The sequence below is a fragment of the Panthera tigris genome, chromosome B3 (genome assembly GCF_018350195.1).
Source record: "Panthera tigris isolate Pti1 chromosome B3, P.tigris_Pti1_mat1.1, whole genome shotgun sequence".
NCBI classification, from domain to species: domain Eukaryota; kingdom Metazoa; phylum Chordata; class Mammalia; order Carnivora; family Felidae; genus Panthera; species Panthera tigris.
Genome location: NC_056665.1, coordinates 74,077,489 through 74,091,671, shown reverse-complemented (window position 1 = coordinate 74,091,671; position 14,183 = coordinate 74,077,489). Strand labels below are relative to the sequence as shown.

The 14,183-nt window shown below is 43.7% G+C and overlaps 2 long non-coding RNA genes across 4 annotated transcripts in view; one reads left to right on the top strand and one right to left on the bottom strand.

Annotated features, from left to right (window-relative positions):
* The window catches only part of LOC107181168, an 18,735-nt gene extending 5,706 nt beyond the window's left edge, over nucleotides 1-13,029 (top strand). For both annotated transcript variants that reach the window (XR_006218759.1, XR_001511969.2), the window contains exon 3: nucleotides 12,998-13,029. This is a non-coding gene — a long non-coding RNA (uncharacterized LOC107181168). The remainder of the gene's footprint in view (nucleotides 1-12,997) is intronic.
* LOC122239561 overlaps nucleotides 630-14,183 on the bottom strand; it is a 16,983-nt gene continuing 3,429 nt past the window's right edge. The window contains exons 2-3 of one of the 2 annotated variants that reach the window (XR_006218758.1): nucleotides 9,074-9,450; nucleotides 630-1,132 (exon numbers count right to left, since the gene is read on the bottom strand). This is a non-coding gene — a long non-coding RNA (uncharacterized LOC122239561). Of the gene's footprint in view, nucleotides 1,133-7,441; nucleotides 8,265-9,073; nucleotides 9,451-14,183 lie in introns of those variants that run through there. The other variant, XR_006218757.1, reaches the window with a different exon arrangement.

The window sequence follows — 14,183 nt, the reverse complement described above, 5'->3', positions numbered from 1 at the left end:
CACCTAGAGTTATCCAGTCAGTAAGGGTAGATAGAACCTGAGAAGGAACAAGGGGGCAAGGGGGGGCGGTGGGCGACCAGAACCTTATAAAACAAGAACCCTCACCTGGAGTCCTCAGGCATTCACTTTCGAATGTCTCCTCTCTGTAAAGAGAGCTTTCCTACTATTCTTCCTTTCTAATGTATTTCTCTAATAAACTTTTGCCTACTGCTTATTTTGTGTCCACCTCTTCATTTTTTGAAGCAGTGAGACAATGAATCCCGGGTATTGAGGTAAAAAAATCCTGTAGCACTCCTGACCTGTGACTTGCAGACCTGAGCATACTCAGTTCCGTCCATATTTGCCACTGAAGATGCCAGCCAGTGTTGCCAGATCTTAGGATTTTTTAAACAGAAGGTAGAAATCTGGATTTTAATATGAACTGTTTGATTTTTGAATGTTGGCAACTAATTTACTTTTTTTTTTTAAAAGGTAAAACAAAACAAAAACCCCCAAACTAAAGCAATGAATGTATCTGTCTGTGCCAGAGACTGACTTGGTCTGTGCCTGTTTAAAAGCAATGTCTTGGGGTACCTGGCTGGTTCAGTTGGTAGAGCATATGACTCTTGATTTCAGGGTTGTAAGTTCAAGCCCCATGTTGGGTGTAGAGCTTACATTAAAGAAAAAAACTAAAAAAAAGTATACATGCAATGGCTTATTAATTTTGTGAGATAATTGATTTATCTAGAATCTCATAACTCTATTGTATAGCTTATTCAATTTCTGGTTTTTCAGTTTTTGTCCCTGATGGCTCTGTATTTAGGCAATTGTTCATGAACGCCTTTTAGTTTCATTCATGCAGTCACTGTACAGATCCTTTTCAGGGACTCTGCAGCAGTGGGCAAAAGGTTCTTGTAAGACAGGCATTGGCTTCGTTTTTCCCTCATGCCCAGGATTGCTTTCTGCTGCTGTGTTTGGCAACGGGTGGTGGTGGTGGTCCCCAGTCTTATCAGCAAGTAGCAGTTGGTTCTATCCTGGGCTTCAGGGCTCTCTGCAGCTGGTCACTTCTGGGAACTCCAGGATTATAGCTTTCCTGTGGTTTCCATGTAGGTGCTGAGATGCTGGCTTTGGGACAGGGACAAGATGGGGAATGCTGTGTAAAGAATGAATTTAAAATTTTGTATGTCTTGCCTATTGTTCGACGTGAGCACCGTTAAATTTTTCTAGACTTAGTTTGCTATACCCTAAGATCACGGAAATACTTACTAACCAGCATTTTCTCGCTTCTGTAATCTTGCTTGCTTAACACATTCTTCCCCTTCCCCCTTCCCCCTTCCCCCTTTTCTCCCGCCACAAGTAATGGACAAAGCCTTCCCGCCAAAGGACAGACAAAGGACGCCCAATCAGAGAACAACAAATGTCTTTACTTTAAAATCAACCAATCAGGCCCCTCATAACCTGAAACCTCCCCTATGCTAATTGTCTCTGTCTATAAAAACGCTGTACCAACCCTGATCGGGGCCTCTTAGCGTCACTGGCAACGAGTGCGCGGAGGTCCAGGTTCGAACCTGCAATAAACGACCCTTGCCGCTTGGCTTTGACTTACGACTCTGGTGGTCTCTTGTGGGGGGTTTCGCAACCTCGGGCATTACAGCTGCACTCCCCCAGATGTCTTATCCTTCATTCGTCATGATTCCTTTGTACCAAGAAATTCACTGGGGAATTGTGGGTAGTGCAAATTACAATATAAAAAAAGGGACAGATCCTGCAAAAGGGATGCCTAATATGATTTCCTCTTGGGTCCCTTATGGGCACAATCAAATTCCTAGCCCTGTTTTCGAAATTGTTGTTTCCCCCTCTCCTCCCACAGAGACAGTCCCTGTGGCAGACACAGAGATGCGGAAAACAGCTCAGATCCTCTTTCTAGAAAGCACTCATGCTGGCTCTTGGGAGCTTGATTAGCTGTCAGCCTTCAGCTGACAGTTAACACCTTCTTAGGCTGGCCCCAGACATTTCTGGGGACCAGAAAAAGATCTTCCCATTTCTGCCTAACACGGGGCTCCTCTAACAGGCCATCTTTGCTTTAGAGCTTCCTGTTGGGCTGGCATTGCTGTCAGATCTGCATGAGGTCTAACAGCTCCTCCTCCTCCCCTTCTCCTTTCACATGTATTACTCCAACTCAACCGTTCTGACTCCTGACTCCAACCAGGCGTTTGCTTTGCTGAGGTCTCACTGGCAGTCTCTTTTGTTACCAAAACCCAAGTTTGGCTGCTTGGCATTTGAAAGCCCAGATTCTAGAGACAAGTGTTGGTTGGAAAGGAAAGGTTGCTTTATTTAGGAAGTGGGTAACCTGAGAAGATGGCAGACTAATGTCCAAAGACCATCTCCAAAGGGGGGTTTTTTTAAGGGGAAAGCTCCGGGAAGTGGTGAGAGTCCACAAGCAATGGTACAGCAGTTAATTATTCTTGATATGATCTCAAGCAGACTGGCTAGCATCAGGGAAGGCTAATTTCTAGTGTGGTCAAACTTGATCTTCTTAGAACATCTGGTTCCTTATTTCCTTAGAGTGAGTTTTCTGTTGAAATCTCTAAGAAGCTACAATTAGTCAAGCTATAAACTAGAGGGCACAGGTCAATGGGTTAAAGATAGATAGCCTTTAGGGCTGCTGAAAGCATAGTTACATTGTCTTCAGAATCTTTCCAATGCAACAACAGTTGTTCTCCCAGAGGATCTGTCCTTGCCCTAGAATCAGAGCATCAGGGCACTCTGAAGCAAGTTTCCTGAAGCTATTAATTCCTGCCAGTTTGACTTTTCTGATGGGGGGAGGCATTAGTAGAAACTTGCAGGGTGGGCTTTGACTGTCTCAAGCCAGTACAATAGTGCAAGTCCTGTTCTGGAGCTCCATGTGTTTTCTTGCCTCTCCTGAGATACTCCATTTTCCTGTGAGGAACTGAACACACACACACACACACACACACACACACACACACACAGCTTCCAAGAACCAACAGCAATTCTTAGGGATAATGCAGTCCGAGCTACATTTAGAAAGAGGACTGTGTCCCTAGAGGTGCCAGCTTGCCCTCTGGAGATTACATGGGACATTATTATGCAAAAGCAGTTTCAGTCCTTTTGCCCTGCTTTTTGAACTGTGAGAGGCCCATGGTATGACATGAATAAGCCCTGTCACAAGCCTTGCCAAGGGACAGAGCAGTGTACTTCTGAGGGCTTTCTCCTTATTGGGCCAGATCAAATTCTTGAGCACAACTGTACTTCTTTTAATCTCTGCAAAGGAAATGGGGGTAGTTTAAGAATTTATTGTCCTTCCACCTCAAGCAAACCCTCAGGAGTGAAGGGGATGGGTGTTTTTGTCCTTCCGGGTACATGTGCTCTACCCACTCATTTTGAATGTCAGGACATAGGGACTGTTCTTACCTTTTGATATTTCATAAACCCCCCCCCCCCCCCCCAAGAATCATACACTACACACGTTCTGCACCTTGTTTGTTTTTTTTTAAACCTTTTGTTTTGAAGCAATTATAGACTCAAAAGTAGTACACAGTGTCTCCGTGTACACTTCCTTCAACTTCCCCCAATGATGACACCTTACAGAAGTGACATCTGTAATACAATATCAAGACCAGGACATTGACATTGATACAATACTGCTAACTAGGGCAAAGATCCTATACAGTGTTCATTTTTTATGTGCACTCATTTTTGTGTGTGTCAGTGTATGTGTGAGTGTGTGCACATGCTCCTTAACTTGTTGGTATATTTTGGAGATCTTTGACTAGTGAGCAGTATAGATTTATTTCATTCTTGTTCCTTCTTTTATTATCTGGGTGAACTGTCATTTGTCGGTCCCCTATTGATGTCTGCTTTACTTGTTTTTGGCTTTTCTCTAATACAGCTGATGATGCAATAGTGTCTTTGTCCACATAACTAGAAGAACTTGTACTAAGCCCAGGTAAATAGTTAAGTCATAAAGCAAAGGGTATGTGCCTTTGACATTTGATAGAAATTGGCAGTTGACCTCCAGAAAAGCTTGCCCTTCTCTGGTCTCAGGGAAACTTCCAAAAGGGCAATTCATTGTGCAGGTGTCCATTTCATCACAACCTCATGGCACATAGTTTCACTAAACATTTTAATTTTTGCCAGTCTGGGTGAAAATAAATTTTTTTTAAAATTTACATTTCTTTATTAAGATGATTGAGTATATTTTCATGCGTTTACAGGTATTTGTATTTCTTGTTTCATAAACAGCTTATTCATGTCCTTTGTCCACTTTTATTAGGTTGTTTACTTTGTTTTTTTATTTATTCTTATAAATTCTTTATGAAAGGAAGTTAACCATTTGACTGTGATGTGTTGCAAATATTTTTCTCAGTTTGACTTTTGAATTTATGTCTTTTTTAAAAAATGTTTATTTATTTTTGAGAGAGAGAGAGAGAGAGAGAGAGAGAGACAGAGAGGGTGCAAGCAGGGGAGGGGCAGAGGCAGAGGGAAACACAGAATACAAAGCAGGCTCCCGGCTCTGAGCTGTCAGCACAGAGCCCAATGCGGGGCTCAAACCCACGAACCTTGACATCATGCTCTGAGCCAAAGTTGGACACTTAACCGACTGAGCCACCCAGGTGCCCTAATGAATTTATGTCTTTTTAATGTCATTTAGATATTTAAATTTTTATGGAATCAACTCTATCTTTTCTCTGATGGCTTCTGAGTTTTATGTCGTTCTTAGAAAGGCCTTTCTTACTCTAACAGTATTAAAAATTCACTCATGTTTTCACGTAGTCATTCAATATTTGTGTGTGTGCACGCTCGTGTGTGTATTTGGGCCATATGGGGGCGCCTGGGTGGCTCAGTCGGTTAAGCGTCTGACTTCAGCTCAGGTCACGATCTTGCAGCTTATGGGTTGGAGCCCTGCATTGGGCTCTGTGCTGTGACAGCTCAGAGCCTGAAGCCTGTTTCAAATTCTGTGTCTCCCTTACTCTCTGCCCCTTCCCTGCCCGCACTCTGTCTCTGTCTCTGTCTCTGTCTCTCTCTCAAAAATAAATAAACATCAGTAAAAAAATTTAAATCTTTGGACCATATGATATTTGCTCTTGTATGAGAAGTGAGATGGACGTCCAGGTTAACTTTGTGGAAAAAAGTTTTCCCCAATGGTTAGCCAGTTATCTCAGCATTGTTGGAGATATTCCCCCATGCCTTGATTTCTTTATTATTCCCATATGTATTTGAGCCTATTTCTGGATTCTGTTTCATTCCATTGATTTGTCTATCTGCTCTCAAGTCGGGATTTTAATAGCTATTGCAGAGAGGAGAAAAGAAAGTGGAAAAAGTACCATCAAATAATTTCAAGTAGAATGGCATGGCAGTTCAGAGGAGGGAGAAGGTATTTTTAGTTTGGGTGGTCTGGAAAAGCTTTATGAAAGACATTTAAGACGGAGCTTAAATGAGCTTCTTTAGTCAAAGGAAATAAAAAAAACAAAGACTTGGAGGGAGGAGGTGGTGAATATTTGTGCCGATGCCTATTGTATCTCTGCAAAGGAGCCCATACTCCACCACTTGGGAGTTTATGCATGCATGTCTTGAATACAGTCAAGAGCATAAATAAATTTTTGTACTACTTATTTGAATCATTTTGAGGATATGTTTATTAACCATAATAGCTACAAGTTGAGCACCTACTATTTGCTAGGAATATCTGTGTCAATTCTGATTCTCACCACGATAAGCAAGATTGTTATTATTCTCTTTTAGCAATGAGGAAAAGCCTCACTCAGGTTAAATAACAGATCATAAATGGCTGCACTGAGATTCAAATCCATAGCCAGCAAATAAAAAACCAGTCACACCTACGAGAAACTAGAATAGAAAATATAGCTCTGCCCACATCACCTGGGATCCCTTTGCTTCTGTGCACAGCAGGTGAATTCCAGTGTGAGCTCATTCCCCAAAGCCAGCATATTATTGGAAGGTACAGGAGAGCCAGAGGGGCCTAAGAATTTGTGTCCCTTCCCTCCCTCCACAGCCCTTAACCAATGACTGATGGGGATGAGATACACATACTCTAGATCTTGTCCTCTCTCTGGGATGCTTTTGAGGTGTGACCCACAGTGCCCCCCAAGCCCTCTGTGGGAATGAGTGTAAATTACCCTCTGTGTGACTTGGCTTGATATTGCACCTTATGTAGCCCAACTTCCTCATTTACTCTAACTTTTTCCTGAAAATATTTTTTTTTCTTCTTCTTTTTTTTGATGTTCATTTATTTGTTTTTGAAATGGAGAGAGGATGAGAAGGAGAGGGGCAGAGAGAGGGGGGAGACAGAGAGTCCCAAGCAGGCTCCACGCTGTCAGTACAGAGCCTGATAAACATGAGATCATGACCTGGAGATCATGACCTGAGATGAAATCAAGAGTCGGATACTTAACCGACTGAGCCACCCAGGCACCCCTCCCTGGAAGTATTTCTTAATAAATCTTTTTCACATGTATCTTTCTCCAAGGCAGTATTGTTCCAAGAAAACTTTTAGTGATATAGAGGTGTGTGTGTGTGTGTGTGTGTGTGTGTGTCTGTGTGTGTGTGTGTCTGTGTGTCTGTGTATTGGGTTGCCATTTAACTTGCATTTCTTACTGGGGAGGGAGGCAAAAAGCTTGAAAGCCACTGTCCTATACCACATTAAATTGTCTCTATTTGTGTAGAATTCACTGAACTGGAAAGTTTCCTGGGTGCTCCAATCACAACTGCAGATAATTTTCCAGGTCTTACTGCCTATTTGAGTACAGTGACTTAAAATACATTGAATAAAAATGTATTAGTCATGGGTCTAGAGAACACCATCAACTTTGACACAATTGACTAGGTTGTTCTTTGAACTTCTTTGGGCCATCAAGCCTGCCGAACAGCTTTCAAAGTCCAGGTTTCCCTTTGCTAAGGTTGATAAATGTGGTATAAAGGTCATGATGTTTGATTGTTAATTTTCTGCTAGCAGGAATAGGAAGACCAAGTTTGCCTTGTAACAGAGCCAGACAGTATACCTGACCATACGGTGGGATAGTCAGCCCAGAGCTCTGGCCCTAAGTCTGGCTTTGGTGGAGAGAGGTGGGGTGTACAAAATTGCTCTGCATTTACCCCCCAAGACAGTGCAGTTAAAGGAAGGGAAGATAACATATCACAATACTCACTAACAGCCAATGAGACCTAGCAAAGAGATCAGGCAAGTTTCTGCTGGTCCTATCAGTAGCGATCCCAGGGTAGACGTGGCTTCCAGAATCCAGTGGAGGGAGGCCATGAGTGGAGAGAAGGAAGCACCAACTCCCAAAGTATAGCAGACATGAAATCTGGAAGGCAGTGCAAAGAAAGGGCAAGAGACCCACCTTCCCAGAAAAGCCTCAGGAGCCCTGCCATGATGGTGTCAATTGAAGACCTTTATTTGTTAGTACATGATATAAGATTGGTTCCATATTTAGAAAAGAACTAACATGTGTTGAAAATTCAATGGAATGATTAAGAAAAAAGGAAAGAGAGCTCAGCTTATCAAGTTTTGGATGAAGATGGCCATGAGTTAAGAATTTATAGGGTCTCTGGTTATTGTCCCAGGGAAGAGCCATGCTTTCTGGTAGATGTGGCCATTCTGGTCACCGCAAAGGTGTGCTGCAGTGTGGGAGGTGGGTGCTTATTAGCACCATCAAGGTCTGGTTGAAGGATCCTTCAGTACCAGCCAACTCCCTTCCAGCTGATTACATATTCATTCCATTGCTTTCCAATTCTTATTCCAGGTAGGAGGTGTGGATCATAGATGATACCTTTTCTCATTACTGGGAGGTAATGTTCCCCACCGAAACCTAGTCCATTGGCTTTTGAGACTAAATCAATTTCATGTGAGTTTGAGTTGTGAGAGTCAGTATCATATTCCCCCACAAGTTTTAGAAAAGAACTAAGATGTTGACTATCCAAGTTCCTGGCTGATTGGTCTGAGAGCCACACCAGGGGTCAGGACCCTGAGAGGCCCAGCCTGAAATGTGCAGTCAGATCTCATAGGTTCCCAGACCATAGAAGAGCATCAGACCCCTGCCCAGCTGACCTGAAAACCTGGGGGCAGGCAGTACAAGCTGGTTCCTGACTGTTGGTAAGACTCTAGAATTCAGCCATAAGAGGACATTCACATGGCAGGTGGGGTGAGAGAGAGCTTTGGCTCGAGGGAGCTGAGCAGGGGTGGAATTGGAGGTGTGTTGGGCGAGGGTCAGTTTTGTCTTCAGTTTCTGTCTTGACCACTGTTTCTGGAAAATTAAGTGAGAAAGAAGCTTTTGGGCTCTGTCTCCAGGGGAAGCTGTGCTCAATTCCAGTAGTGACGACAGGCTCCCTAGCTCAGGGGTTCTATCTCTGTCTGACATTCAGGGTGGGGTGGGGTGGCTCCTATGACGCATGGTGGGGCGGGATGTGGGGGGCTCCTTGGCTCATAGTGCACAAGTATTAAATATTTTAAGCTTTATAATATTCATACAGTACTTTCACATAAACCTCATACTCTAATTGTTGCAAAGATACACAATTTTTTCCCCAAAGCAGATTCTAATTAATCAACAGTATGCTGATTAAGCATCTGCAGGAGAAGCATTGTGCTAAACGCTGTAGGATATTAAAGATTTACAGCATGAACTTAGTCCTTGCACTCAAGGAATTTACAATCTAACTGAGGAGCTAGGACAGGTCAATGAAACATCCAGAAAACAACCGCCGAAAAAAAGAGCTAAACTAAGTGTTATTTATCTGCACCTCTTCCTACCCTTCCATTGAGTCTCCCCACAGGGAAGCTCTCCCCTGCCCCAGGGGGCGGGACTCTGGAGGCTCTAGGCACATAACACAAGCCTTCCTCCTGTGCCCCACCCGCTCCTCAGTCCACCTGTCTTTGTCCCCTCCCTTCCCATAAGGCTCTGTGGGGGTGGCTGGGAGTAGGGGTTCGTATGGAGAGATCTCCAGAAAATGGACCCTGCGAAGGTGAATGGGTCGGACAAAAATAGGTCTCATGTTTTTTACCGTTTTCTGTTAAAATTGAATGAGTTTGGTTCGTTGGACGGGTCAGGCGTACCTTATTAAATTGATGAGCATCTGTGAAGTCTCACACATGCCGAAAGAAGATAAAAGGCCATCAGGAGATCAGGGTGTGGACGTCTTGGGGGCTTCTTTGGTTGCTTTTCCAGGTTCTGACACTCTGTCTTTATACCCATATTCTTAAAATAAACATTCCTCCCAGACTAGTGCTAATGCTGTGAGTGTCATCATTTGGGTGTGGTCCTTTGAACAAGGCAGGTTCAAGAGAGTGACAGAAGTATTACTGGAACCAGCTTCTGCTATTGTGCTGGCCTTTCTCAACAGGGGCTCCAGAAGAGAATCGAGGCCTGTAGCATAGTATTTGAAGGATTATTTTCTCAGTTCTCTCAAGGATGGTATATAGCTAGTACCAGTCTAGAAGCAAAAGAGATACAAGTTAATTTATTACATACAATTGTTGCCCTAGGGCATTAGGATTTAGGTTTCTCATGGAGACCAGGGTCTCAAGCAACACCTGAGCTTCCTTTTCTTGGCCTGACTCCGTTACCATAAGTGACCCATAATGACTTCTTGAGTCATGAGTTTTGACGATGTAGACCATAAGTAATTGGAGTTCAAAGGTGAGACCAGAGCCCTGTGGGTAGTATTATGTTGAGTTATAATGTTATTAGCTGTACTAAGGTCTAATATGAACCTAGATTAGGCGGTGAGCTTGGAAAGAGAAGACTCTCAAACATGCTCTCTCCCTCCTTCTGTATCAGGGAGCTCTGCAAGGCAGGGTGGCTTGGAATGGCCGTACATTTGAGTAATGACTCTTCTCTGTAGTGTGGAATTAGAAAACCTCCATTTCAAGAAAAAGCACACTTTAGATCTTATAAACAGTGATTTAAATAACAAAGGTGAAGGAAGTATGTCTGCCCCATCTGATATACAAGAGCTCTTCTGATTTGGCAAGGGGAGTCAAGGTATTGAGTGAGTCTGGAATGTGTCAGAATTGATGGGGTAGACAGAGAAGGTAAGGGTGCGTTGAGCTCAACAAGATAAGCATAGGGACCTGTCGGTACAGAAGAGCACAGGAGCCACTGGCTCTCCTGTCCTCACTCTCACCATGCAGGGCTGGGTTGGGAGGATGCCTAGGAAATACTATCATGCTGGAGTTTAAATGTTCGGGAAAGCATTTTCTCTGATGCAGGCTTGGCCTGTACATCGTCTGACTCCCATGTTTTGGAGGTTGCCAGGGGACAATACTTTCCTTTGAGATTCTGGTTTCTACCCTTAATGGACCAGGCAGAGCCTAGTTTTCTTGGGCCCCTGCAGGCTGTGAGAATAACTGCATTCCTGCTTGAAACCCCCAGCTTCCCTCTTTGGCTAGAGACCCTTTCTTCCTGGCTGGATCCGGGGAGGCTGAGAAGTAGCATTCAAACTTGCCATGCTGCAACCATAGCTTGTAGGACTGCATCTCTGTGTAAAGATTCACTTAGAGGGGCGCCTGGGTGGCGCAGTCGGTTAAGCGTCCGACTTCAGCCAGGTCACGATCTCGCGGTCCGTGAGGCCCGCATCAGTCTCTGGGCTGATGGCTCGGAGCCTGGAGCCTGTTTCCGATTCTGTGTCTCCCTCTCTCTCTGCCCCTCCCCCGTTCATGCTCTGTCTCTCTCTGTCCCAAAAATAAATAAAAGAAAAAAAAAAAAACGTTGAAAGATTCACTTAGAGTTTCTAGTGTGGAGCTACAAAATGTATCCTTATTTTATTTTATTATTTAAAAAAAAATTTTTTTTTAATGTTTATTTATTTTTGAGACAGAGAGAGAGCGAGCATGAATGGGGGAGGGTCAGAGAGAGGGAGACACAGAATCTGAAACAGGCTCCAGGCTCTGAGCTGTCAGCAGAGAGCCCGACGCGGGGCTTGAACTCACGGACCGCGAGATCATGACCTGAGCCGAAGTCGGACGCTTAACCGACCGAGCCACCCAGGCGCCCCATGTATCCTTATTTTAGATCAGGTCTCTTTGCTGTATGTTCTTATGTACTTCCCTTTTGAAATACTTACACTAAGATTGTTTATTTAAACTGGTTTTCTGCTGTAGACTATGAGCAGCATGAGATCAGGAACTGAGCCTATCTTGCTCCCTGCTGTATCCCTATTACCAAGTACAACAGATTCCTCCTGGACACTTCAAAGAGGGGACTTAAAATGGAATTGAGGGGTGCCTGGGTGGCTCAGTCCACTTTGGCTCAGCTCATGATTTCACAGTTCATGAGTTTGAGCCCTGTGTTGGGCTCTGTGCTGACCACATGGGGCCTGCTTGAGGTTCTCTGTCCCCCTCTTTCTGCCTCTCCCCTGCTTTCTCTCAAAATAAATAAATAAACATTAAAAAAAACCAAAACAAAACAAACCAGGGAGTTGATTACATGTAATGGACAGAGGTGAGAAGCTGAATGGGCTGGAGAAATAATCAGGTATTAGTGCCAGCAGAAAGCTGCTGCTACCATGAAGACTCGAAGGGCACAGGAGAGGGATGGTGTCACTAGAATCAGAAACTGAGGCTGTGCCATGGCGAGGACTGCCAAGGACCCTGATGGGAGGAGCTGTGTGGTGAGGAGCTGGGTCCATTGCAGGAAAATGATACTCAAGGTACAGAGGGATGGGAAAAATAACCTGGCTTCTCTTGCTTCCCAATGTCCAACCTGTTACTGTTGCCTTCCATGGGCCATTCTAACTGGAAGGCAATTGGAGAGGGTAAAGAGGGAACAGGATTTGCAGGAGAAGGGCAGGGAAGAGATGTGAGAGCAAATAGGCAATGACTGGCACAATATGAAGTAACAAATACTCGTTGCTTACATGAATGAATAGGCATGGGTGCCTGGGTGGCTCAGTTGGTTGAGCGTCTGACTTCGGTTCAGGTCATGATCTTGTGGTTTGTGAGTTGGAGTCCCGTATCAGGCTCTGTGCTGACAGCTCAGGGCCTGGAGCCTGCTTCAGGTTCTGTGTGTTCCTCTCTCTCTGCCCCTCCCCTGCTTGTGCTCTGTCTCTCTCTGTCTCAAAAACAAATAAAAAAATTTTTAATAGAAAAAATGAATGAATAGGCAAAGAGACATGCATTAAGTATTGGCTGATCAATATTTAAGGGAGCCACACCCTCCCATTCACAACCTGTCAAAACTATCCCACCCCTCACTTTTCTGCCACTAGCTGCTACAGATGCCTTCTTGAGCCGCAAGTTTGGACAGTGTAAGCTAAGTGTAACTGAAGTTCAAAGGATAGACAAGAGCTCTAGTTCATTCTGAATTGCCTGAATTAAAAAAAATGTTCTTCTGCAGGGATTACCCAAAATACTAGTAAAGATGTAGGCTGTTTAACATTACCCAGTTTGAAATCCAGCCTAGTTTTCTTGAGCCTCAAATCTAGCAGCTACAGGGATAGCGTGCCTCAAAATGACACAGGTCACCATTTCTGAGGCAAAGACCTAGCCTGTCCCTCACAGGTAGGTGCGTGGTTAGGGTTTCAGGTCAATGGGGCTGAGAGGCTTTCTTCTCAGTTGGGCTCCTGTACCCTTTTGGAGACATGGAAGGCTGCAATTCTACAGTGTGTCCACTAGAGGGCCACAGGGCCTCCCCTCAGAGTCCAGACTGGGTGGAGACTTGGTACCTCACCCATATTCCATGGGGCGCTGCTATGTGGGGTCTAGACTTAGGCACCTCATGTGTTGGAGCTGATCTGGAGTAGCAGAGCTGCCATGATTCAGAGACAGGAATTTCCTATTCAGTTTCCTCACTGGCCCTTTTGCTGGTTCATTTTACATTTAATAACAGTTGATTTAAAACATTTACAAATGAAGAAATCAAAGTAGGAAGTGTGTGTGTATGTGTGTGTGTGTGTGTGTGTGTGTGTATACACTCCTGTGCATGTTCATAAATACATGTGGCTATTTTGAATTTTTTTTAATCATTTATTTATTTTCAAGAGACAGAGACAGAGTGCCAGTGGAGGAGGAGCAGAGAGAGAGGGAGACAGAGAATCCGAAGCAGGCTCCAGGCTGCCGGCGCAGAGTCCGACACGGGGCTCGAACCCACCAACCGTGAGATCATGACCTGAGCAGAAGTCAGTTGCCCAATGGACCGAGCCCCCACATGTGGCTATTTTGAAGGTGAGGTAGCAGGAAGTGGGGATAATTCTGGTCACATCAATCAATGCCTAAACCTACAGCTTAAATATTATTTAATGTTGAAGAAATTCAGAGCTGGAAAAAGACCTTGGAAATAATTTAGCACCTCCCTCATTTATAGCTGGAGAAACCAACAGAGACTTTGCTGCTTGCAAGATGCCTGGAAGGTTCAGAAATTTTAGGAATGTAGTTAATACGTCGAGTTATTAAGGGGTTTGTGGTAAGATTTTCAGTATTCCATGCTTGCTCCCCTTTTCTTAGGTTCCACCTGAACTGTTAAGACAGAAGCAACAAAGCACAAAAAGACATTTTCCAGTTTTCTGTTGAAAATGTTTGGCTTTCTGGTTCTAATTCCATCTTTGGTCTTTGTGTTCTTTCTGGAAAGAAAGATCGAACCAGAGGACAGAAAGACCCGACATTGTAGGAAAATTATCCAGGAAGATGGTGGAGTGAGTAGAAACCCAGCCAAACTCCTCATCACAAATTGTATTAAAATCAATCACAAATTTTACTAAAGAAATTTCAGCAGTACCACAGAGATCAGTCACTAAGGTAACTTAAGGGAGAATGCATTAAACTGGAAAAATTAATGTGGCCTCCCTGAAAAAGTGTCATCACTCAAAAAAGAAGAAAGGAGATACAAAAAACTTTATTTTAATTAATCCTGAAAAAGAGCAACCACAGGGAACCACACAAAGAATTCAGAAAACAGTTGGAGCCCCTTTTCAAAGAAATGGATAACGATATCCTCTCAAGTGAGAGAAGGTCAGAATTAAAAAGAATGAAGGTAATGATCATTGCAAAAGACAAACTGAGGTTGTTGTTTAAGCTGTACAAAGAAGAAATTGCACTTAAATCAGTTTAAAAAACACTTAAAAAACTTTCAGGGATATATCCAGAATTTCAAGAAACTAAACTAAGAAATTAAACAGTTCAGGAGGGCCATTCTGGGGAATAGGGCTCAGCATTGCAATTTCTTCATAGT